Here is a 19,830-nt window from a genome sequence, read left to right as displayed (position 1 = left end):
CCAATATAAATTTCCTCAGCAAGGCAATTTACTTCTATAGAAGGGTGTGTCTCACAGATGGAACAATGGCGAGCACACACCTGGACAAGGGAGCGGAAGGGGTTCTTATTCCTGACGCAGGTCACCCCTACTGCTGTGTCATTCCCCTATTGGCTAGGGTTAGACCGCACAGGCTACGATAATTCCAATTGGCTATTTTAAAGACAGCAGGGGTATGAGCCAGAGTGGCAGAGTTAGTAGTTTGGCAGGAAGGACGGTTATGGGACAGGTCAGAGCAAGTGACTAGGGGTGACTTAGGTCAAAGCAGGTGACCAGGGCAAGTGACCGGAGAAGGTGACTGGGATGAGTCAGGATGGAAGCAGGGGACTGGGAGAACAGATGTGAACTACTGATTAGAACTGGTGGAAAGGTTGTTTACTGAAACTACAAAGAAGTTAAACTTTAAAATGGAGAATTAAAGACTAAGAGAGCTGAACACACTGACATACTGATTGTTTGAAGAGAAACTTGGAGTTCACTATATCTAACATCAGGAATCTCTTTCTTAGTTGTTGTAGCCAGAACTAGAGCACTTTCCCTGGAGCTCTTTCTCTCCATGAATGGGGCCCACTTCCAGGTTTAGTACTGCCCTGGGGCCAGTTATGGAGAATGCTGGAAAGGACAATACTGGGAAGGCAAAACCAGGAAACTCTCCTCTAGTTTGAGCTCCAAGAAAATCTCTCCAGTTCTGGCTATAGCAACTGAAAGGGGGATTCCTAAATTCTGGCCTTTTTAACCCATTCATCTACTACTGTTTACTTTTTAGAGTCCTCAAATAGCTACTCCACACAGATTTTATAGCTGCATTCAGTGCAAGACAGGACAGGATATGCTTTCTCGATCTTACCCAGGTCCAGAACTCCTAAACACAAGGTGTTTGTTTACACTGTTTTAATAAAGACTAAAGTTTTCAGGAATGTACCTAACAAGCAAAACCAGGAGATATTCTATTTTATTTTGTTATGAACTATACAAAAATGTGGTCTTCATCTTCTAAAGTCATCAAAGGCAGTATCATCCATGGTATTTGGGTTGCTAGCAAAAAAACACACCCATTTGAACCTGCATTTGTAGTTTTATACTTTGTAGAAATTGTGAATACACTCCCATTCTTTTTTTGAGATGAAGTCTCCATCTGTTGCCCAGGCTGGAGTGCAATGGGGTGATCTTGGCTCACTGCAACTTCCACCTCCCAGGTTCAAGGGATTCTCCTGCCTCAGCCTCCCAAGTAGCTGGGATTACAGGCACCTGCCACTACATCCAACTAATTTTTGTATTTTTAGTAAAGATGAGGTTTCACCACGTTGGCCAGGCTAGTCTCGAACTCCTGACTTCAAGTGATCCACCTACCCCAGCCTCCCAAAGTGATGAGATTACAGGCATGAGCCATCACACCCAGGCTTTTTTTTTTTTTTTTTTTTTTTTTTTTTTTTTTTTTTTTGAGACAGAGTCTCACTCTGTCACCCAGCCTGGAGAACAGTGATGCCATCTTGGGTCACTGCAAACTCTGCCTCCTAGGTTGAAGCAATTCTCCTGCCTCAGCCTCCTGAGTAGCTTAGATTACCAGCATGTGCCATCACACCCTGCTAATTTTTATATTTTTAGTAGAGATGGGGTTTCACCATGTTGGCCAGGCTGGTCCTGAACCCCTGACCTCAAGTGGCTGCCTGCTTGGGCCTTCCAAAGTACTATAATTACAGGTGTGAGCTACCATGCCCAGCCATTCTTCTTTATGACTACTACTTTATGTTTTGCCTGAGGCATCAAAATATTGAAATATATATTATTATAAATTACGTAGCTTTTATTTTCCTTGTATTATACATCAGTCATCATCTTGATATTTTTGAAATGATGTGTTTTAGCAGATTAAAGGTGGCTTTAGATCTTTTGACACTCCACCTTCTGGGAGATGCTCTGGGAGGGGCCCAGGCATCTCATTCTTCATGCAATTTCGGGATTCTTCATGTGTTCTCTTGAGCAGGGTGATCTCAGGGTAGCCAGACTTCCACCTGGCAGCTCAAGGCTCCATGAATGTTCCCAGAGCTTCAGATGGCAGCTACAGGAATTCTTATGACCTAGCATTCGAGGTCTCAAAACCACATTCATTTGATCAAGCAATCACTGAGGAGCATTCTAGAATGAGGGGAGGTTAGGACAGTAGCTGCCCAGAAAGGGCTGATGCCAGGAATGCTTGTGGATAGGACAATGACCTGGAGGGCCGAGGATCCTCAGACTACAATTAATGAACAAAATGCTTTGCATTGAGTGATTCTCGATAATTCATAAAACAAATGGAGAGGAAAGTCCCTTTCATCGGGTGAATTTGCATCTAGTGTCCATGGTATATTTCTTGACCTTGAGCAGAGCTGCCAGGGATTTCCCTTGAATGCCTATATGCACAGAGCAAATAGATAATTATTCAGTATCGCAGTGCTAAACAGTACGAGTAATAGAGTCCATACATTGTCTCTGCCCTTGAAAGTTATAATGCTATTGTAAAAACAGGAATACCAGTATTTATAAATTAAGCCATATTCAAAAATTGTCATAAGAAAGAGTTGAAGAGCTATATGAACCCAGAAGAAAGAAATATCTCTGGCCAGGTGCAGTGGCTTGTGCCTGTAATCCCAGCACTTTGGGAGGCCGAGGTGGGTAGATCATGAGGTAGGGAGATGGAGACCATCCTGGCTAACACGGTGAAATGCTGTCTCTACTAAAAATACAAAAACTTAGGCAGGCATGGTGGCAGGTGCCTGTAATCCCAGCTACTTGGGAGACTGAGGCAGGAGAATCGCTTAAACCCAGGAGGTAGAGGTTGCAGTGGGCCGAGATTGTGCCACTGCACTCCAGCCAGGGTGACAGAGTGAGACTCTGTCTCAAAAAAAAAAAAAAAAGAAAGAAAGAAATATCTCTTTTCATGTCTAACCATTTCTCTGGGATTTCACCTCTTGCATCCCCTTGGAATCACCTGGAGAATTTTTTAAACATAATAACGGCCCTTGTCAGATTCTGATTTAACTGAGGGGTGGGCTCAAGCATCAGTATTTATCAAGAGCTCTTCAGATGATTCTCATGATAAGACAAGGTTGTGAGCAATGCCCAGCAGCCCCTGCTTTCCTGATGATCAGACTCAACTTAGCACAACTGTGAATGGTATAAGCACCAGGAATTTGTGGTTTTTAGCAACTGCCCACGTACTTCTTATCATCAGGAAAGTTTAGTTGATATTGATGATATGGTTTGGCTGTGTCCTCACCCAAATCTCTCCCATATTTCCCACATGTTGTGGGAGGACCCAGTGAGAGGTAACAGAATCATGGGGGCGGTTTCCCCCATACTGTTCTCATGGTAGTGAATAAGTCTTACAGATCTGATGATTTTATAAGGGGAAACCCCTTCCTCTTGGTTCTCATTTTCTCTCTTGCCTGCTGCCATGTAAGACATGCCTTCTGCCATGATTGTGAGGCCTCCCCAGCCACACGGAACGGTGAGTCCATTAAACCTCTCTTTCTCTATAAATTACCCATTCTCAGGTATGTCTTTATCAGCAGTGTGCGAATGGACTAATACAACCTCCTTGTTCCAAACCCTCCCTAGTACTTAATGCAAACTCCACTCTGAACCTCTATTTTCATCACAAATGTAGAAGCAATCCCTACCCCAAACCTTCAAGAAAATCCTAATTCTAATGCCAGCCTTAAGTTAAATCCAAACCCAAGTTTTACTTTGATTGCCACACTAACAACTACTTCCAATGTTAACTCCCAAGCCTATTCACTAACACCTCTGAGAAAGAGCCTTATTTTAAAGCATATTTCTTCCATCCTTTCCTCCATCCTTCTGTCTCTATCGGCTTGTTGACTTCAACATGGGAGTTTTTTGGTACTTTGGGTTTAGAGACAGGCAGACCTCTGCTTCCATCTCTAGTTCCACTTTTAGCATTGTTTAAGACTCACCATTCTTATTTGCAAAGTATGTGCCTTATAGAATTTTTCAGAAGAATTAAAAAAGTAATGCCTGAAAGGCAGTTAGGGTTAATAGATGCAATTAACACTCTTGTAACCTCCGTGATGATGCTGTTCCAGGCTTCAGTCACACAAACATCAGTCTAAACTCCTGCTTGAGAAAATCTAAATAAAATGTATTTGGCAGTGTTGTGAAGGTGAAAGAAAAATCTTGCCTTACTCAAAAAGAATGATAAAAATTATGTCACAAGAATGATTTGCTGATATTTCTGGTCCTTTTCCCTTCAACCTATCAATGAAAATTCAGAAAGCACATTTGAAAAATTTAAACATACTAAATTCGGAAATTAAAGGACTATTATCAAGAGATGTTTCAGATTCTCCTCTTTTGACCTCACTTCTAAATTTACCATCGTTTGCTCTGTTTACTTTTTTGAATAACTTGTTTTTCCTTTTAATTTGTCATTACCTTTCCTCTAGGCCTTAGATTTCATCATAAATTCACATTTCTCTACTCTAAAGGAAACAAAATCATGTATATAGAAGACTTCAGAAAATAGAGAATTTTTTTTAAATGACAACACCCTTTCATGTCTTCCTTGGCTCTCATGGATTCTTCTAGAAGTCGGACATAAGCTACTTTTATGTCAGTTATTAAGAAGTATTAAAAGAAGGGGAAACAATGCTCTTAACCTAACTTTAAAAGTGGTTTCTTTTTTTAGTAGGAGAGAATTAATGCCGCGGAGCTCCTGATGAAATGGGAAAAGATGAATAATCATTTATAAAAGAAATATATTCACATTCAATGCACATATCATCAGATTCAGGGGCCACAATACTAAGGAAAGGAAAGTGTTTTATCAAAACAGTGTCTATATCTATTTCTTTTGGAGAATGTGTGTGTGTGTAAATTATCCAGATGTAAGTTTTTAAACTGTATTATCAATGAAGGTTATGACTAAAATTCATTACTGAGCTATCTCACCTTATTAGAACGCTAGTGAAATGAATTACAGCTGCGGACAACCACATGTGAAAAAGAAAGGGCTATTATTCTCTGTGCTGGGAAAGCCCCATTCGAACTCCATTATTATGGGCAGGAAAAATAATCTCATTCTTTGCTCTGAGCTTCTTTTTTGTGGAATTTTCGTTCTGGTTCTTTTCCTCTTTTGGGTGTGGCTTGCTGTTTCTCTCCCTTTGGTGTGAGTGCCAGCTGTGCCAAGAACACATCATTTTTAATCTCTCAGGACCGCAGAAACATGCAACTAAAATGAAATAGAAAATGTTTCACTTCAAAGGCATAGGCTCTTTCGGCCAAACTTTTCAATTCCCTGCTAGAACTTCTAGGTTCATCTAATAATCTCCTGTCCGTGGTTGTGCTTTAACATTGGCATGGTACTATGAAGCAGAGTGAACAAGAAAAGGCTTGTTTCCATCTGAGAAAAAGCGATGTTTCAAATCCTAATTAGAATTTAAGGGTATCATTTATACAAATTCGCCAAAGTACAAGGGGCTGACTTGCCAATATATGACCATCATGTTATTTATTCTTAAAGATGCTGTTTTGGCTAAACAAACAAAAGTTTATTTTCCTTTTGCTTTTGGGTAGAATGGCAGCTTTGTGTTTTGTTACTGTGCGTTGTCACCGAACACGCAGAGCATTTCAGTCTAAACATTTCCTATGCTTTAAGTTTCAGTTAACATAAAATGAATGAAAGCCCTCCTCTTGTTTCTTCTTCTTCAACAGGGTCTGGCCCTGTCACCTAGGTTGGAGTGCAGTGGTGTGATCATAGCTCACTGTAGACTCTACCTCCTGGACTCCTGCCTCAGCCTCCCAAGTAGCTGAAACTACAAGCACATGCTATTTTAATTTTTATTTTGTAGAGACAGGGTTTTGCCATGTTTCCCAGGCTGGTCTTGAACTCCTGGCCTCAAGTAATCTTCCCACCTCAGCCTCCCAAAGTTGTGGGATTATAGGTGTGAGCCACCATGGCCTGCTGAAAGCTCTTCTTTATCAATATGACAGGTTCACAGTGTGGCAATATATGTGTTTTTCAATGAGAGAGAGCCCATATAAATGTTGAGTTCATTTAAAATCCTGTAAGAAGCATGGATATCACACTGTGTGGGAAGCCTGGTGGTGGGTGTGGAATGGCAGAGCCAAGGAAAGGGAGAAAGGCATTTCTGCTGGAGCCAGTGCCTGGAATTGTAAACCTGAGATGACAAATAGAAGGGCAGAGATGAAGAGCTTGGCAGAAACACACTGCAGACCCTACGTATATCCATGGCGGAATTGTTTTCCTGGAAATATATGGACTAGAACAGTCTAGCTTGAAACCAGGGAAACGAAGCTATTAGTCATATCATCACAAACCACAAACACCTATCCAAAGGGAATCTTTATCAGCAGCACGGACCAGGTGCCGTATTGTCAAAACTTTCCTGGGACTCATCAAGGCATTCCAAAGGGCAGCAGTAGAACCAAGGCAAAGTTCAAGGGAGGGAGACTTCAGTCTGTCCAAAGAAGAACATCCTAACCAACTGGAACACTGACGCCGAGCTGCCTTACTGAGGAAAGTCGCCTCCACCTGCCCTAGCAAGCCACAGACCCCACTAGTGATTTCTGACTTTTTCCAGGCTTGGCCCTGCCTAGTTTCATAACCCAAACAACCTACAGCCAGTAGGGCATGAGCTGCTCCTCCCCACAAGCAAGTGGGCTTAGGCCAAACCTCAGCTGGCCTGGGTGACAGGCACTGAACGGCAGCAGGTCTGCTGAAAGTGTGATAGTGAAGCCTTTGCGCTTCCACACCCTGGGGTTAGCCCACCTTGCTGGCCCTCCTGCTAGGTTCCCTACATTCATTTTCAACTAGTTCTCCCCAAGGGAAGAGGAGGAGGCGCTGGCAGCTCTCCCAGATCACCTGCTTCCTTCCAACCCTTTTGCCCAAGGTTTGACTCTTTACCAGAGTTTGCTATTTCCCTGGGGAGAGCCAGACAGTTGTAGAAGGCTGGTATTTCTGTGTCATTCCTGCAAAACCTCATTATGTGGCAACTGATGACTAGTCATGGCCTGATGTCATCTAGAGCTGCTGTTCTTCTCCCTGCTCATCTGCACGAAGTTAACCCAGGTTTTGCATGTGTTCATTCAAACTCATCACCTCCATTGCTCCAGGGCATTCGCCTTTCACCTGTACCCTCCTCAGCTGGATTCCACTGGATTCAAGGAGCAAAAGTAGGGAGGAGAGCTAAATTCTGTCTTCCTGAACGTAGCAGATGCTATCAGTGGCCGCCCCTCAACCTATTGGCATTCACTTTCTGCTTATAGCTGACCCCTGAAAAGCTCCACTCGAAGGTTTTTTTTTCTGACCTTGAAAACACACTGTGCCCATGTATAGTGAAGCCAGACATGCTGGAAAGTTCATTCCCCAGAAAGCAGCCTGAACTCATCACAGATAGAGAATTGGTGGATAAATACCCCAGATCCCTGGCCCCCTGGTTGGATGAATTCTGAGTCGAAGTTTTCAGAATTCTCTAGTGGGATAGAGCTCTATCTGCCCATGGTGGTAACTTGCTTGATAATGAGCATCCTGTATTGGCTTTCTCGTCTTCTCTGTCTCATGTCCACTATTTCCAGTGTTTTCTGGGACCTTCTCTCAAATTCCTGGCACTTGAATTCTTATCTCAGGGTCTGCCATTGTGTGAGGCTCAGCACAATGCCTAGCTAGCACATAGTAGGCACTCAATTAATTCATCCTTGGCAGGTCATTGATCAGTACTGCAGATGGGATTTCTGCACTGGGAGAGAGGTGACACTCTATGACCGTGAAAGATTCTTTCAGGTATAACAGTCTTCCCATGTAGAAATAAATGTCTTTCCAACTATGAGACCTAGAAAAGGAGCTGCGAGATGAAAACATGCAAAAAGAATTTTTTTCTCCCCTCTGTGCCAACGTGCTTTCAGATGTGAAGGAGGAAGTGAGGCTCACAGGTTGGTTATGAAATCATTCAATTTCTCGAGCCAGCATATCACCTTTTATGGACACTGCAGCCCCGGGTGCTGGGCAGGGAGTGATTTTCCATCACATTCTATATAACTCATAGCAAAGCCAAAAATAATATAAGGATATTCAAACCCTTGAGTATTGTATTATGAATAAGTGCAGTCAAATCATATACCAAATAGAATTATGATTACTCCATGGCCAGAACTCTCATGACACTCCTTTATAATTGGTTGACACTGCATTCATATTTCTGTGTCTCAAGTGAAGAAATGAGTCACCAAAACTGAAACAAACAAACAAACAAAAAACACTGAAAACTCTCCGGCTGCTGTCTGAAGAGAGCTGGAAGAAAACAGTCCCGACCCCCCTTCTTATATGCTCGGGCTGATGGGGGCTTTTATCACAGTCCCAGACTCTCAAATCTTTCTGACATATTTTCATAAGAGAACAAAACACTGTGGTTAATAAGTTATGTAAGTTCCATTTGTGAAGGAGAGTTTGATGAAATTATATATTATAGAGGGAAAATGAGAATGTGAAAAGCAGGGGTTTTTTTTTTGTCCTAAAACTGAGTGTTTAATATAGTTGAGGAAAATCAGCTTTTAATATAGTCAAGCACGTGCCAAATGAAGTCTCCACCTCCAAGGAGCTGCCTTGCTGGGAAGTCTGTAAAGTCCACATTCTTTTTAGGACAGTCAGGGAGGGGTCTGCACCTGGAGTCTAGACATGCTTGTGGGTGAAAACGGATGCTTGGAGGGAGGAGACCCACACACAGGCAGCCCATCCGCTGCAGAGAAGACCATGCCTGGCGAAGGACTGGGTGGTGCCAGCACTTTGGAAGTCTTGAAAATATAAGTAGTACATGGGTGTAGTGCAGACTGAGGCCTGGCAGCAGGGAGCAAGTAATACGTGATGATGCAAACAGACAGCACTAAAAACTAAAAATAGGCAGGGCACGGTGGCTCACGCCTGTAATCCCAGCACTCTGGGAGGCTGAGGCAGGTGGATCATGAGGTCAAGAGAACAAGACCATCTTGGCCGACATGGTGAAACCCCGTCTCTACTAAAAATACAAAAATTAGCTGGGCATGGTGGCAGGTGCCTGTAGTCCCGGCTACTGGGGAGGCTGAGGCAGGAGAATCCCTTGAACCTGGGAGGTGGAGGTTGCAGTGAGCTGAGATCACGCCACTGCACTCCAGCCTGAGTGACAGAGCAAGATTCCATCTCAAAAAAAAAAAAAAAAAAAAAAAACTAAAAAACTAAAAGTAGATCTACCATTAAAGAACTAAAAGTAGAACTACCATTTGATCCAGCAATCCCACTACCAGGAACCTACCCAAAGGAAAATAAGTCTTAGGAAAAAGACACATGCACACACGTTTATAACAGCATGATTTACAGTTGCAAAGATATGGAACCAACCTAAGTGCCCACCAACCAACAAGTGGATAAAGAAAAAGAGAATGTGGTATATATACACCATGGATTACTACTCAGCCATAAAAACGAATGAAATGTCTTTTGCAGCAACTTGGATAGCACTGGAGGCCACTACTCTAAGTGAAGTGACTCAGGAGGGAAAACCAAATATCCTATGTTCTCACTGAAAAGTGGGAGCTAAGCTATGAGGATGCAAACACATATAGAGTGATACAATGGACTTTGGGGACTCAGGGAAAGAGGTTGGTAGTGGGGTGAAGGATAAAAGACTGCTCAAGTGATGGGTACATTAAAATCTCAGAATTCACTACTAAAGAACTCATCCATGTAACCAAAAACCCCCAAAAGGATTGAAATTTTTTAAAAACTGAAAACAAAAAAGCAAAAAGAAGCAAAGATGACTGGAAGCCCCAGTACTTGCTAAAGGAACAGTCCCTTGTCAGGCTCCAGAAGTAAGTCTAGAAGTCAGGAGACTTTGGAACTGTGTACTTAGTAGCAGTGAGGAGCTCAGTCACTAGAACCAGAACTAGAACTAGAACCATGGTTCAAGAAAAAACAGCAACATGACAGATTTGGTGAGAATGCACTTGATCTACTGAACTATCTACTGAACTAAGCTTTTAAATGTCCCTGCAGCTAAAGCCAGAACTGGCCCCAAAGCTAAGCATGGGAAGTTTAAAATGCTTACTGAGCTTGTAGTGGGGCACATGTTAGTCCATTAGGAGATGATTGGGCAGGTACAGGGGCAGGAGTCACACTATGAATAACCCCAGAGAACATCCATTTCTAAGAAATAAAGGGAGGGAGGGACCCCTCTATTTAAAATTGAGACCCATGATGAAAGGGACACCAAGCTTCCTAAAGCACAATGAGAACAAAAGTAAATTTAATTTCCTATTTTAAAAAATAGGATCTTAGAAAAATGAGAGACTAAGATAAAAAATGCATTGGATCCTGGCTCATGCCTGTAATCCCAACACTTTCGGAGGTCAGGGCAGGTGGATCACCTGAGGTCAGGAGTTTGAGACCAACCTGGCCAACATGGTGAAACCTCATCTCTACTAAAAATACAAAAATTAGTTGGGTGTGCTGGCAGGTGCCTGTAATCCCAGTTACTCTGGAGGCTGAGGTGGGAGAATTTCTTGAACCTGGGAGGTAGAGGTTATAGTAATCCGAGGTCGCGCCAGTGCACTCCAGCCTGGGCGACAAGAGCAAAACTTCATCTAAAAAAAAAAAAAAAAGTACAAGATCTATATGAGGAAAACCACAAAACTGATGATGAAATAAATCAAAGAAGATTTAAAGAAGTAGAGAGATATTCCAATCTCATGGATAGGAAGACTCAATATTGTCAAGATGTCAGTTCTTCCCAACTTGATCTACAGATTCAATGCAAAAGCAATCAAAATCCCAGCAAATTATCTTATGGCTATTGATAAATTGGTTCTAAAGTTTGTAAGGAGAGGCAAAAGACCCAGAATAGCCAACAAAATACTGAAGGAGAGGAACAAAGTTGAAGGACTGACACTACCTGACAAAACTGCTCTAGTAAGGTTAAAGACTTCCTGTAAAGCTCCAGTAACCAAGACAGTGTGATATGGACAAACTAATAGACAAATAGATGCCCGGAACAGAATAGAGAGCCCTGAAATAGACCCACATAAAGCAGTCAACTGATCTTTGAAAAAGGATCAAAGGCAATACAATGGAAGAAAGATAGTCTTTTTAACAAATGGTGCTGGAATGACTGGACATCCATGTACCAAGAAATGAATCTAGACACCGACCTTAAATCCTTCACAACAATGAACTCAAAATGGATCACAGACCTTAATGTAAAGCAAAATTCTGGAATATGTAAAACTTAAAATGTAACATAAGAGAAAATCTAGGTGACCTTGGGTTTGTGATGACTTTTTAGATATAACACTAAAGACAATTCATGAAAGAAAAAATTGATAAGCTGGACTTTACTAAAATTAAAAATTTCTTCTCTGTGTGAAACATTGTCAAGAGAATGAAAAGATAAGCCAGAGACTGGAGACTTGCAAAAGACATATCTGATAAAGGACTGTGATCAAAAATATACAAAGAACTCTTAAAACTCAACTGTAAGAAAACAGCGTGAATAAATAACGAGCCAACAGGCCAAAGACCTTAACAGACATCTTACCAGAGGACATATACAGATGGTAAATAAGCATATGTAAAGATGTTCCCACCAGGTATAGTGGCTCACACCTGAAGTCTCAGCACTTGGGAAGCCAAGGCAGGCAGATCACCTGAGGTCAGGAGTTCAAGACCAGCTTGGTTAACATGGCAAAACCTCATCTCTACAAAAAATACAAAAAAAAAAAAAAATTAGCCAGGCATGGTGGCACATGCCTACAGTCCCAGCTACTTGGGAGGCTGAGACATGAGAATCGCTTGAACCTGGGAAGTGGAGGTTGCAGTGAGCCAAGATCGCACCACTGCACTCCAGCCTGGGTGCTCTCCAGCTCCCACTGGTCAAAGGTCAGGGACACTAGTGACATGGATGTCACTGTTACCTTTGTTACAGCCCCACTGGTCCTTGAGGCTCTGTTTCTTTTTTGTTCCAGCCTATTTTCTCTGTCTTGCTGTTTGATCTTCAAATGCATATGTCGTGGCTGATGCTTATTGTGCTTGTTATCAAACCATCGTTTGATTATATAACTGTCCTTATCTGTACTTCAGCGTTTTAAAAGAATCTAGCCTTAGAGAAATGAGCCACAGACAAAATACACAAATGCTCAAAACAGCCAGTGCCTCAGTAATTAAATATTAGATTGAAAACTAAAGCTGGTCCCTAGCTGGCAGGTGATACATATCCATCATTAAAAACCAAATCTTGGCCGGGCATGGTGGCTCATGCCTGTAATCCTAGCACTTTGGGAGGCTGAGGTGGGTAGATCACAAGGTCAGGAGTTCAAGACCAGCCTGGCCAAGATGGTGAAACCCTGTCTCTACTAAAATACAAAAATTAGCTGGGTTGTGGCAGGCTGTAATCCCAGTTATTCGGGAGGCTGAGGCAGAGAATTGCTTGAATGTGGGAGGCAGAGGTTGCAGTGAGCCAAGATCGCAGCACTGTACTCCAGCCTGGGTGAAGAAGTGAGACTCCAAAAAAAAAAAAAAAAAAAAAATTTACTGACTTGATTAACACAATTCATTAAAATATTAATAAGAGGAGTAGAAAGGTAACCTAAAAGTCACAGACTGATATAACAAATAATGGCTTGGAAAAATCCATTTTTGCTGTTGTTTTATTGTCTGTAACACTTTCCAGGGAAGATGGAACAGGTTTGGTTAAGCCATAACATCTAAAATATCCCCCAAAAACTGCACATACTTTTTGCCAGTTTGCTCAGTTTGACTCAGTAATAACTGTACATCTCCTGGCTCTCAAGCTAGAGGAGGTTTGGATGTGACATGAGACACATTGACCTGCTGCCAAGCCCCACTTCCTATAATGCCCTCTCAGAAGACAGACAGTGCTGGAAAACTCAGGAAGCAGAATGAAAAGAATAGCACCAGAAGAAGTAAAAAACATTGACAGCCAAAAGGCAGAGGAGCACTTCCAGCTAAATTAAAAGGGCCACTGGAGCAAAGAGAAATGAAGGGTGCTATGTTGTTTAATGAGAGGGAAGAGATATGGACTGTATTTACTCATTTTAAAAGTTTACTCAATTTTTTTTCATTGCTACTTGTCCCTTTGCCCTTATCACCAAAGCAGTAAAGTGGAAGTCTGAGTAAGGGAGGAGAAAAATCAGCGCTATGAAGAATATGGAATTTACTTGGTGGATTTTAACGAACTTAGAAATTCACTAGGAAGAGTCTATGGGAAGAAGATGTAACAGAACAAGAGAGAAGGAACAGATTTTGTTTGTTTTCCAGAAAACTGTCAGCTCTAATTCTCATCATGGGGTCAGGGCCAGCACATAATTTTCAAGCCTTAGAGCTCACTAGGCACCAAGGGATCCCGAGCATGGAGCTGGAGGAGCTGTGATTAGCCCTCTGGGCTTAGGCAAGGGGCAGGGAAGAGACACTGAGATCCAGCTGAGGACCAGGCCGTGGGGTTCAATGGGAAGCCCAGGCCGTTTCAACCAGAGCTGTGCTTGGAAAATCAAGCAAGTAAGATGATGTGTTACAGAGGATAGTGTGTGTGCAGATGGGCATGTGTGTGTGCAAAATAGCAAGTGTGTGTGTTTGTAGATGCGTGGAGGTTTTTGTGTGAGTGTAGAAAGCAGGCTTGGCCACAGCTAGTTGGAGGTCACCAAAGTATAAAAATCCTCATGAGCATCAGTCTAAGATTTTTTAAAATGAGACTGGAGAGCAGCCAATGGAAAATGGGTTCCAAAATAAGGGAGAAAGCAGATTCCACCCGTCTGGCTGAGATACAGGGGACAATGTCCCTCAGGGTACTGCAATGCTGAGGGCACATTAGCTAAGTTCCAATATGAGACATAATAGACTCTGATAAGAATACTTGAAAATGTGTTCATTCCAGAAAATCCAGGTCCTACGGTTGCTGTCTCAGCAGGGTTTTTCAACCTTGGCACTAGTGACATTTTGAGCCAGGCAAAATTCTTTGTTGTGGGAGGTGCTGTCCCCTGAATTGCATAACGTGTGCCCTGACTCCTCCCCCTTCACTGCCTACTCTTTCTCAGTCATCCTCAGGAAGGTAGAATCCTAGCACTGCTCCCTCCCTCCCTCCCTCCCTCCCTCCCTCCCTTCCTCCCTCCCTTCCTGCCCCTCTCTTTCTTTCTCTCTCTCTCTTTCTTTCTTTTTTTTCTCTTTTCTTTTCTTTCATCATTTAATCTGATCTCATGACAGCTCCCTCAAAGTACCTAACTCCCCAGGTACCTAGCTCCCAAGATGATATTCGAAAGAATTGGCTCCTAGAAGAGCGCAGGCATTGGCTGGGGTACTGGCGCCATGAAATAATCTAAATGTCTAGCCTGCAAATCAACCTCTTTGTCCCCAAACCTGCCTCCCAACTTCACACTCATGTGTGAATTTGCTTTCAAATTCTTGCTTAGCAATTCCAGGTCGATTTCCCTCACTCTGGCTCACAAGCCAGAAGAGGCTTGGAGTGTGACAGGTGACATATTGGCCTGCTGCCACTCCCTTCCTCTAAAGACCTCTCCGAAAACAGTAGTGCTAGAAAATGCAGAATGAAAGGAATGTTCAGAAAGGACTTCCCTTCCTGCTCCTGAATGGGTTCCCTTGTCTTTGTAGACGGGAGTATGATCTTTGTCTTCTTCCCAAAACACACACTTGGTCCTCAAGTCGGAATCATCCTCTCTGCAGTGAATGCATTTGATTCTACTTCTGTGGTGTCCCCAGAGCTATGCCTCCTTCCCACACCACCAGTACTGGCTAGATCTTCTTCCTCTTTCACCCGGATGCTTTGCTCTCCACCCAGCTCCATCTTCTCCCAATACCCGTCTTTCCTACACACTGTCATTAGTCCGTCCTCCATTTTGCTCCTCCATTGCTCAAAAGCAGCTTCACTGACTATAGTAAAATACCTAAACTCTTTATTTTGGTGTTCAAGACTTTCTGCACTTAGACTTTGTGGCCAACAGAGCCTGGGTGGCACTCATGTTTGTGCCCTGTATAGTCCTCTCCACATGGGCATGAGTAGGACTTTAGACTTCCTTCCAATACAGTATGGCAAAGATGAAGGGATGTCATTCCTATGAATTTATATGTACAGAGTGTGTGTGTGTGTGTGTGTGTGTGTGTGTATCTCCAAATAAATATATAATGTTTTTCACTTGCTAGCACATGCTAGATACTCTTTCCACAGGTTTAGAAGCAAAGTAGACTGGGTGCAGTGGCTCATGCCTATAATCCCAGCACTTTGGGAAGCCAAGGCAGATGGATCACTTGAGGTCAGGAGTTCGAGACCAGACTGGCCAACATGGTGAAACGCTGTCTCTACTAAAAGTACAAAAATTAGCTGGGTGTGGTGGTGGGTGCCTGTAATCCCAGCTACTTCAGAGGCTGAGGCATGAGAATCGCTTGAACCTGGGAGGTGGAGGTTGCAGTGAGCCGAGATGGCACCACTGCACACCAGCCTGGGCAATGGAGTGAGACTCAGTCTCAAAAATAAAAAGAGGAAAGAAGCAAAGTAGCCTGGCACGGTGGCGGGTACCTGTAGTCTCAGCTACTCAGGAGGCTGCAGCAGGGGGATTACTTAAGCCCAGGGATTTGAGGCCACAGTGAATCATGATTGTGCCACTGTACTCCAGCTTGGGCAGCAGAGTGAGACCCTGTCTCTAAGCATAGAAAATAAAACAAAAGAAAAAGCAGCAGCAAGCTGCCATACTGTGAGGGGCACATGGAGGGGCCAGTGGCAAGGGACTGCCAGAGGGCTGCAGGAGCCGAGAGCAGCAGCCGACCAACAGTCAGCAGGAAAACCTCCTTCCTGAGGAAGCAGGACTCCTCAGGAAGACAAAGTCTTTCAACAACCCGAGGGAACTTGGAAATCTTCCCCAGTCATGCCTCCGAGGGCCTGTAGTCCCGGCCAACATCTGGATTGCAGCCTGGTGAGATCTTAAGCAAGAACCCACGTATGCTGTTCCCAGACTTCGGACCCACAGAGGCTGTGAGACGAGACGTCTGTGTTGTTTTGAGCAGCTCAGTTTGTGCAGCTACACAGCAACACAAAACCCACATACAGCTCCGTGTCTGTCAGACCTCAGCTCCTAAATTTGTATTAAGTGGAAAAAATTAATGGATGAATGAGCGTGGCCTGGGGTCAGTGCTATGTTCCAGAAGCTGCAGGACAAGGAGAGGTGAGCCCCTCCGAATGAACAGTTGCCCAGAGGCTTGGGAACCTGATTAAAGGCTGCTGACCAGGGAAGCCCATCTCCATGGGCCACACTGCACATTCTGTTGCCAGGAATGGGCTCTGTGCTGGGAAGGGAGGCCTGCCAGGGTCACTACCCAGCTCAAGATACCCGTGTCAGCAAAGCTGCAGGAGCCAGGCGCATCATGAAAGCACAAAGCTACCTGGAATATGGTGCAAAGCCTGAAGGTGAGTCTGTAGCAGACACAGTGAAAGGCGCCAGTTGAGTCGGAAGGGTAAATCCAAAGGCATGATCGCATCGGTGTCACAGGTGAGAAGGCGGGACATCCAGAGTCTCGGGGAGTCCGTCACGGTGAAAACTGCTCCAGCAGCAGGCTCCGCCACCCTCTCCATGGCGTATGCCAGCGCCCACTTCATCTTCTTCCTTGTGGATGCAATGAACGGAAAGGAAGGCATTGTGAAATGTTCCTTCATGAAGTCACAGGAAACGGAATGTACCTGCTTCTCCACACTGCTGCTGCTGGGGAAAAAGGACATTGAGAAGAACCTGGGCATCGGCAAGATCTCCTCTTTTGAGGAGAAGATGATCACGGAGGCCACCCCCAAGCTGAAGGCCTCCATCAAGAAGGGGGAAGACTTTGTGACGACCATGAAGTGAGCAGCCGTGCCGGGGGGCCAGTTTCCTAAATTTATGAAGGCATCATGTCACTGCAAAGCTGCTGCAGATAACCTGTATTTTAATTTGCTTTGGTGATGATTACTGTAATAACATCATCATCTCTTCCAAATTTTGGGTGGCTCATCATAGGTACATCAATAAAAGTCATACTTGATTTAAAAAAAAAAATTGCTCCAGCCGTCAGCAAGGCAAGCCTTGCATTCATTCATTCAGCCATTCACTCATGTATTCAGCCAGACAACATTAGTCGTTGAGCCCTTCCTATATGCCAGACATTTCCTGGTGCTGCAGATCCCGGAACCCCATTGAACCCTGCCAGGCTCTGAAGGCAGCTCACAGGTACACAAACTCCTCATGATCACTGGGCTAGACAGCTGCTCCAAAGGCCCCCAGGGGACCAGGACACCCTGCTCAGAGCACTCCAGGGCACAGTGCCCACCTCTTCTGCAGGCTTCCTGTCCCCAGAGCCTGCCCAACTTCAGGTTTTTCCCAGACTTGACTTGCCCCTGGGGATGTGATGATGGAGGGGTCTGCACATTGGCCCTCTGACTGGCTCAGTCTCGCCCCGCAGGCATGAGGCTTGGCACTGCCCCTCCCCGGCTGAATCACAGTGGTCTGCTATGACTGGGCTGGAACTGGTCCAAGGGCCAGCCCCATATGTGTCTCCTCATTTCCTAAGCCCTGGAGTTGAATTACAGAGCAAGAACAGGGGATTTTGAAGGATCATAGCTCCATACATGTGCTTTTGGCATATATTGTCCAGCAAGTTTTTGGCCAGCTGCAGAACCTACAGTTATAGCATTGTTTCTAAAGATAAATACTATGCCTTTTTGAGGGATGCAGTATCCAGGAATATATCACGTTAAAATGTAGGGTTTCTGCAGACACACAGGAGGGAAGGAATCTGACTCAGTCTTTGGCCTTATAGTCTTGCCCTACACATCCTGGAAGGATTCTTTTTTGTTTTTTATAGAGATGGGGTCTCACTATGTTGCCCAGGCTGGTCTTTAACTCCTGGGCTCAAGTGATCCTCCCACCTCAGCCTCCCAAAGTGCTGGAATTAACAGGTAAGAGCCACCACACCTGGCCAGAAAGGACCCTTGAAAGCAGCATTCTTCAAACTGGGTTATCTGTCTTTGAGGGACACATGGGTACACTGTGGCTCAAACACATGGGCTAAGTGTAAGGGAATCACCTCCCAGGGTCTCAGTTTCCTTTCTGAGGCGAGGCTCTCCTTTCCCAGCTCTTCTCTCACAGCCTCTTCTCCACTTCCTGAAGAATGGGAGCCTCTCACCAACCTGAACCTTCCTATGGTGCATTGCCAGGGGTGAAATAACCTCTGGGGCATTAAATAAAGGGATTTTTGAAATGCTGATTGGTGTTAAAAGAGGAATGATTCTATTGATATGGTTAAAAAAATCATTTTTAAGTCAGGTGGTTTCTTATTCTTTGCACACAACCAAATTAAAGGAAGACCAAATCAAATTGTAAGCTGATAAACCGTTACAAATTATTTTAGAGGGTATGTATTTGTGTGGTAGGGGACATAATTCAGAAGGGGTTCAAAGAATTGAAGGTCAAGCCTATGGCAAAATGCTTCCTTCCTCATATACTTAATTAATGTCGATATGATACAGTTTTCTCAGTGCTTACATTTTTAAAAAATTGGCATGCAATTGTGCTAAACCTAGCATTAAGTCTAGCAAGAATTAATATTCTCTGGATACATGAACTGGTTGAGAAATTCCCACTCATCTCAGTAAGAGATGCATTTTCAATAAAAGCTTTTATAATTTTTTTATTATGAAAAATTTCAAATTGTTGATGAAAAGAGTCAAACCCTGTAAAATATTTGAAGACGTTAATTCTGAGCCAAATATGAGTGACCGATGGCTTGTGACACAGCCCTCAGGAGATCCTGAGACCATGTACCCAAGGTGGTCAGGCCACAGATTGGTTTTATACATTTTAGGGAGACATAAAGCATCAGCTGATACATGTAAGATGTACATTGGTTTGGTCCAGAAAGGCAGGACAACTGGAAGCAGAGGCTTCCAGGTCATAAGTACATTCAAAGATTTTCCAATTGGCAATTGATTGAAAGAGTTATCATCTGAAGTCCGAGAATCAATAGAAAGGAATGTCTGGGTTAAGATAAGGGGTTGTGGAGACCAAAATTTTATCATGCAGGTGAAGCCTCAAGGTAGCAGGCTTCAGAAAGAATCGGTTGTAAATATTTCTTATCAGACTTAAAGAGTCTGTTCTGTCGGTAATTCTAAAAGGGAGGAGGGAATAATGAGGCACATCCAGCTCCCACTTCCTATCACGGCCTAAACCAGTTTTTCAGGTGAACTTTGGAATGTCTTTGCTGAGACGAGGTGTCCATTCAGATGGTTGGGGGCTTAGAAGTTTGCTTTTGGTTTACATTCTCCCCCTTCTGGCCAAGATTTTCCAGAGGCAACATTAATGGCCACCAAACTTCTATTTTTTCCCATAGTGTTGCTGGTTGGCACGGCTGCCTGCCCCAGTCCATTCTGTCCTTCTGTGGGATGCCCTGCTCCATGACTAATGGACTTAGAGCCAAAAGACTTAGAGCCAATTATATGTTTTAGCCAGATAGGAAAGGATGTGGACAGGCGTTCATTACCTCTTCACAATTTTAAAGTCATATAAAACTCAACAAACAGAAAGCCAAAAGTGAGGTTATAAAATTGACTTTATCGATCTTTAACTTCTATGCATTGAGCTACTGTAATCTTGGTTTTTGTTACAGACTCATAGCAATGAGTTATTCAATATGTAAGCATTGTTAAAAAACCTTTGAGGCTAAGGAATTTAGAGACTTTTGTTGTGTCACAATGCTTTTTG

General features: G+C 43.6%; 1 long non-coding RNA gene across 4 annotated transcripts in view; it reads right to left on the bottom strand.

Annotated features, from left to right (window-relative positions):
• Positions 1-3,047: 3,047 nt before the first annotated feature.
• The window catches only part of LOC105709128 (uncharacterized), a 58,238-nt gene continuing 41,455 nt past the window's right edge, over positions 3,048-19,830 (bottom strand). For all 4 annotated transcript variants that reach the window (XR_010337285.1, XR_001105453.2, XR_010337288.1 and 1 more), the window contains 2 exons: positions 16,487-16,707; positions 3,048-5,272 (listed from right to left, as the gene is read on the bottom strand). This is a non-coding gene — a long non-coding RNA (uncharacterized LOC105709128). The remainder of the gene's footprint in view (positions 5,273-16,486; positions 16,708-19,830) is intronic.

The sequence above is a fragment of the Aotus nancymaae genome, unplaced genomic scaffold, assembly GCF_030222135.1.
Source record: "Aotus nancymaae isolate 86718 unplaced genomic scaffold, 86718_ANA_hifiasm-v0.15.2.pri h1tg000048l, whole genome shotgun sequence".
Classification (NCBI taxonomy): Eukaryota; Metazoa; Chordata; class Mammalia; order Primates; family Aotidae; genus Aotus; species Aotus nancymaae.
Note: the sequence above shows the minus strand (reverse complement) of the source record. Positions and strands in the feature narration are given on the sequence as shown.